We start from the raw sequence: 6,958 nt of genomic DNA, 5'->3' as shown, positions 1-6,958 counted from the left end.
TCTGTAGCAAAGGTCAGATTGTTTTGTAGCTTGGCTGTACTTCCTGTAGTTCTGTAGTTCTTTTTTCTGATGATTTTTTTATAGTCTTTAGTTCCGTAGTGCTTTTCTGTTGGAAGTAGAGAAAATTTTGATGTTACGACAGAAATTTCTGCTGTGATAACAGTTTCATTGTCAAACCCGCACAACAATTCAGTTTGGGAACAGAACATTTTCTATTTCTTTTAGTGCGTACCACTACTAGCCGCAATCACGGATTTCGCCGATGTCTGTACGAAGCCGTGGGTTTACTGTCGCGGAAGAGATTCTGAAGGGGCGGCCAAGGTCAAGTGGTAGCTTGACGCGAGTTTATATATGACGGTCGCGCAGGCAGCCGCACTTCGGAAGTGATATAGGAACATATGGAAACGGGTGACGCCGTCGGTTCGGTCCGTTCCGATTCTCGGAACAGTCACGCTTCGACCGTGCCGCGAAGGAGGCAAACCACAGCAGGTGAAAAGCACAGCGTAAGCGCAGTGGTTGTGGGTTCGGCGCTAACTGCTCTGTCTCTCGGTTTGAGGAGAAAGGGCGCGGATGCCATAAAACGCGGCGAAATACGGGCTGGGGAGAATGCGCGGCCGAGGGAGCTGCTGTCGGTGTCTTCTCGGGAAGACGCCTGGACATACGTCCCTTTGAAACCGCCGCCGGCGCGCAACCGGCCAAGGGCAGCGATCGGAATGTTTGGGCCTTAGGTTTGTGTGTTGTTTGTTTTGTAAGCGCAACCGTCGGCGCTGTTTGTCTTTGTGACTGCTGGCCACCTCTTGCGTGAGCATAGGGAAGATATTGGAGATAATGTAAATCACAGATGTGTATGGTAATGCATGAAAGGTATAAATGTGATAAGCGGTGCGTAGCTACTTCGTATTTGATTAACTATTCAAATCAGCCATATTTTTTATTTTTCATTGGATGATAGACGAAGACAAGTGCACTTGTCGAAACATTGGCTCATCTGCGAACTGAGGCGTACCCATTTACCCTGGTTCAGTTATTCTTCATTCAATGCCATCTTTGGTAAAACAGCGCTGTGGCACAAAGTGTTTCCGTCCAAAGACCAACGTGCCTACACGATTTCACTGCGCAGGAGCCTGGCACCAAGCCAAGAGAAAGCTGCATGCGCCGGGACTGGTTGGCTGCGCGGAGGGGCTGGGGAGCGAACCCCGCACCTCCCTTTTACGAGGCGGTTGCTCAAACCCCAAGGCCGTTGTCGCGCTTTTTTATGTATTGCCTGATCAATACATTAATACATACACAATACCAAATAATTCAACACAAGTTCAACTGCTCAGGTATGCGAAGACAATAGTTTCTAAAACAGCGGCTGTTCTCAGGCCACTGCTGGTTGTTTGAAAACGTTTGATGGCCGCCAGTTCTTCAAAAAGGGGCAGCCAGTAAGGGGACTCATTTAGAGCCTTACATACATCTCAAACAAACACAATATTCTCTAAGAAATATTCCATAGTGGACCTGGAATAGACATTCGCATTTCGGACAGCCACTCGCGTTTTTCAAATGATGTGCATACGCTGTAACATTCCATATGGCAAACTATCCATTTTTTTTAACGCAAAAACCGCATTCTAAAGTGTGTCAAGCGAGATGGCTTTCCTTTCTTTCTTTCTTTCTTTCTTTCTTTCTTTCTTTCTTTCTTTCTTTCTTTCTTTCTTTCTTTCTTTCTTTCTTTCTTTCTTTCTTTCTTTCTTTCTTTCTTTCTTTCTTTCTTTCTTTCTTTCTTTCTTTCTTTCTTTTTCTTTTTTTTACACCCCGCCGCAGAATGTCCCACAGGAAGATCGCATCCCAGCACTCTAGAAAGATGTGCGTAATCCTTTCAGGCTTTCAACTAATAATGCAGTTGCCATTCCGGGGTGAAGATATACCTTTACCTGCAGCCATGGTTTGAATAGGAGTGGGCCTCTGGGACTCGCGTTGCGCTTCTTGATGGAGAAATTATTGTTTACCATGCACACGCAGAAGAGCCAAACTGCTACAAAGAAAAGCTGTACAGCTTTTTCAGCAATTTCTGTTCTTCAAACAAATCCGTCCTTGGCGACGAGAACAAAAATAATTGATTTCCCTAAAGTGGAATAGATTTAAAAAAAACTGAAATATTCTCCACATCAGGGGATTGTTCTAAATATATTTGCCTAAGTACTTTAATCACAGATGCTTCCGCAACACGTCGCATTTCTTTACTGCGGCCGCTAATTGGCGCTTCAGAGATTACACTAATTAGCGCTAGATAGGGATCTGCCGTAACGCATCTGTTATTGGTGTGCCATTGCAAATTAATGGTTATATACGTTCAACCCACTGGTTACTCAAGCTCTACTGCGATTACAGCAGTTACCTAGTTAATTGTCAGTTTGTCATTCTGATATAATCTGCAGACTATTTGTTTTTCTCCGTCTTTCTCTCATCGTGCGGTTCGCTTAGCTCCAACAGTGAAATGGAGCGTGCCCATCATTAATAAACTGAGAAGTCTGAACAGTTTACACATTAGAATATAGATGGCGATGCAGTCGAGCGCCACGATGATTTTGATCGAAAAATCACTGTAGCTCTGTCGTATACGTTATGTTCTCAATTATTTTTATTGAATAATTTAATTACACCCTCACAATTCAAGTCACGCATTAAGAAAAATAATTAGCAGGAAGAAACAGTTCCGAGAAAAAAGAATATGAATGAGCAGCATGAAATTTGAAGACATGAATTAAGAAAAAGGTGATTAAAGTAGAGAATATCAATATAATACAACACTATGTTCCACAAGTATAGATCAAAAATAGTTCTATGAAAGCCATTTTTACTGGTGGAACTGTTTACAACCAAAATAACGACTGAGTCTTGCTTGCAGCGGCCATTTTTGTCCAGCTGGACACCTGGAGACTTATCAGGAAGCAACATTCCTTCCCTGAAATACGGTGTCTTGAAAACTTCTCTAAAAGTAAAGTTTTTGAGTACGTTCACCTTTATTTTTCCATAGAATGATTTACTCGCCGCATTAAAGCTGAGCGCTATGCTCGTATATATCAAGGCAAGCATTGAAACTTACGCCACTCTTGCTGTTGTGGGCAATTGTCCACCAAAAAAGAAAAATTAGGCGTGCGACTCAGAAAAAAACAAAACTGAAAAAGCTACTCCTCCTGGTTTTATTGAAGAGATAGGATCCAAGAACAAGGAGACAACACGTACATTATAACTTTCTTTGCTATATATTTTTTTTTTCAGATCCCAAACAGCGATATGTATGCTGCCAAAGTTTTGACGCAAGTTAAGGGTCCTTTAGTTGCTTACCAACGTTGCCGCAAAGAAGCAGCGGCGCAGATATAGGCTACCTTTCACAAACCAGCGAGCAAAATGTATTCGCTCAAATTGCGCCTTTCAATGAAATTTTAATGCTTACATATTCTGAAAACGATTGGCTGGAAAACTTCTCAGAAACAATACAAGATTAAAATTGCCTTCATACTTAATCATTGAATACTAACACCAGATAAAATTAAAAAAAAAATTAAGGAGAGGAGTCAGCTCCTTTGTAAATTTTTCGCACTTCTGTCATATTTCTTGGTAGACACCTGAACCGCGCTTTAAGGGAAGGACACCGTGTTTCCTCCATGGAGGGGGGGGGGGGGGGGGCTCTAATGCCTTTGCATTAGGTTGTTTTCAATCGATTGCGGCGGGTGGGTGTTGTCTTGTAGTTTTGTGACGTCACTTCTATAAAGCGCACTAGCCCTGGGAACCTCACTCGACCGAAAAGCCGTTGTCAGACTTTTCCTCCTTGCCAGCGCTGCTTCTGGCAGGTGGTACTTGGCATGCCTACCTCCATATGGGCTTGCAGTCCATGTCTCCGGTCTGACACTGCCTGTCAGAGACATGCCCGTGATCTTCGTGACATGGACGCCGGACGACGCTAGTATTTGTGCTATTGGGGCATACAGTGCTTCCGCGTTAAAAAACAAAAACAAAAACAACAACAATAACAATAACAACACAAGTGATTAGGCAAAAGAAAGAAAAAAAAACGTATAAAACAGCACAATTTAGAAGCAGGCAGCAAAATGTTAACATACAGGTCTGGTCAACAAATTTGGCCAAGTTATTTTCTTTCAGAACCGATGGGCTCATTATAGTTAGCACTATATGCAAATGATTGAAAAAGCCATATATTTCATGAAAAACTAACAATGAGAAAATATCTCCTTCTTATTGAATGTCTTTATCAAAGCTTGCTCAATTATTTGCGTTCGGTTTTATGAAGCACGAGCGCCTGAAATAATCATGCGCCAAGTTCGAAGTTCTAAACACTTTAGAATGTTTTCGCTCCTCTAGTTTTCAGAGCGTAATAATATGTTGATGGCGATCGTTTCATTTAAGAATCTACCACTCGCGGAAAATCGACTACTGCATTCTTTTAAAAGTAAGTTGGTGAAGAAAGGAATATATTTTAGTAAAGTAGGGTTTCCGTTAGTTAATTTTATGTTAGTTTGACGAGTTTTCGGCCATAAAAATTAAGAAATATATATATATTTACTGTAGCCGCACCGCACCTATATTTGCCGAATGAGACTTTCTTGCTTCATGAATAACGTTTCACAAAGTTTATCATATTGGTCTCTAAATGATGCTTTATTATCCTAAACTTAAAATGCAAAAAAAAAAAAAAGATTTTATGATCGATATAAGCCTTATTTGAACGGAAATCTGGCCATTTCGGCGCAAAATAAATTTCGCTGTGTTATTTTGCACCTGCTTCTTTTCTTGCTGCTCTACGAATAATACAAGGATTATTTCCTTTTTTAAAATTACGGTTTCACATAATTTTAGATCGTGTCTAATATGCAGTCCAAATTCCTTACTTTTTAATTTAGTTTTAGCAAACTTTACTCGGCGGTATACTGAAATAAAAGTATGGTCGTTTTTTTCTTCTCTCTCTAGAGTGAGGGCGAGATTTTTTTAATTAAATTAAAGCGGCGTAGCCTCGCATTATTGAACCAACTGGCTAAGTTCAATAAAAAATATTGCCTTGTCATCTTTTGATTTGATAACATTGTGAAATACGCAGTCATCTGCATAGAGCCTTATTTGAACGCTTTTCACACCAGCAATTTCATTTATAAATAGAGAAAGTAAATTAAAAATCCCTGTCTCCAGCAGAACACAAACGTGATTGGGAAAATGTTTAAAGGGCCGCCAATAACAAAAAAATTGATATCACAGTGCCATATAAGACTACATTCCGTTACAGAGCTGCGGAGCTTTTAGTATGATACGGGACTTGATCGATGACATGACACGAGACACATTCAAGGGCTTTGATGAATTCTAAGAAAATTTCGGCAATTTGGCTTTGGTCACTAATTGTTATGGTTAACTTACAGACTGCACCAAAAAGTTGCATTGAAGTGTAAAATTATATCTGAATCCGTGTTGAGCGCGCGGAAGTAATCAGAAGAACAACTTCAAGTCAAATGAAGTCGCCTTTGTTTGACACCTCCTGACATGGAGACTGCGCTCCTGACATGGATGTCAGGAGCGCAGCCCAAAAGTCAATGCTCTTAATTAGGCTAGTTGGTGAACGAATTCAGACATGATGCTAGCGCACAATAAAGACACACGCTGCAGGTAGGCGGACAGAACACACGTTAGAACAGGCTAGTGCTTGTCCTGTCCGCCTACCTGCAGTGTGTGTCTGTCTTCATGTCTGGCAGCCCAAAAGCTTGTTGAAAGGCTTGACAGAGGGTCTGCGCCCCTCTAAAAGACTTGGTCGTTTTCGCAACGAAAGTATTTTGCTCACACAGCAACAACAGAAGAAAGCGTCATTTTCAAGTACAATAGACAGTAATCACTACGATGGGAAAACAAGATATATCATGTGCGAATACATACATGCCATTACCGGAACGTTTAGAAAAAAAAAAAAAAGACACTGCAGGAAATGTACATGAAAAATATTATTTATCTGTTGTGTTCAAAAAGACTGCTAGATAATTATTTATCACCTGACGTTCATAATTTGTTCATATTTGTGAAATGTATAAATGATCGTTGGTGCACGTAACGAAACTGTGGGACTTGTACTCAAGCCTGAGTAAAGTATTGAAAAACGCTAGTACAATATTATTGGCCGCGTGTTAACAGGAAGTGTTTAAATATTTGGTATGGGAGTTACAGTGCATGAAAGGTTGCCGCTGTCATTGCGTCGAGGGAAGCATTAATAATTTTTCTGAGGACTCATTTTTGAAACTTATAGAGTGTTTACTATTATTTGAAAAGGTGGTTCTTCCCCACACCAAATAAGAGTGACTAATGACCGAAGAAAATATTGAGGGGTAAATAATTTCTCATGTTTCGGGAAAAAGTAACGAAGTCTCGATAATATACCGGGTATACCTTAGAAGAGAGTGAGAAGTTCGGGCTTAAACTGAACATTAAAAAGACGAAGATCATGGCGTCTTGCCCTATCAAGTCCTGGAGCATCAATGGACAAGAAGTGGAAGCTGTGACAGATTTTCTATTCTTGGGCGCCAAGATTACCTCGGAAGGAGACTGCAGCCATGAAATTAGGAGACGCCTGCTTCTGGGAAAGAGAGCAATGGTTAGCCTTGACCGCCTAGTAAAGAGCAGAGACATTAGTCTACCAACCAAGATCCGTATAACCCGTGCTATGGTCTTTCCAGTTGTGATGTATGGATGCGAGAGTTGGACTGTGAAAAAGGCTGACCGCCGAAGAATTGACGCGTTTGAATTGTGGTGCTGGCGAAGACTCTTAAGAGTTCCTTGGACTGCCAGAAGATCAAATCAGTCGATATTGTCGACCATAAACCCTGACTGCTCATTGGAGGGTCAAATTCTAAAGTTAAAGCTCAGCTACTTTGGTCATCTGATGAGAAGAGAGGAGTCGCTGGAGAAAGATTTGATG

The sequence above is a fragment of the Amblyomma maculatum genome, chromosome 1, assembly GCF_055883805.1.
Source record: "Amblyomma maculatum isolate TAMU_Amacu chromosome 1, ASM5588380v1, whole genome shotgun sequence".
Lineage (NCBI taxonomy): Eukaryota > Metazoa > Arthropoda > Arachnida > Ixodida > Ixodidae > Amblyomma > Amblyomma maculatum.
Note: the sequence above shows the minus strand (reverse complement) of the source record.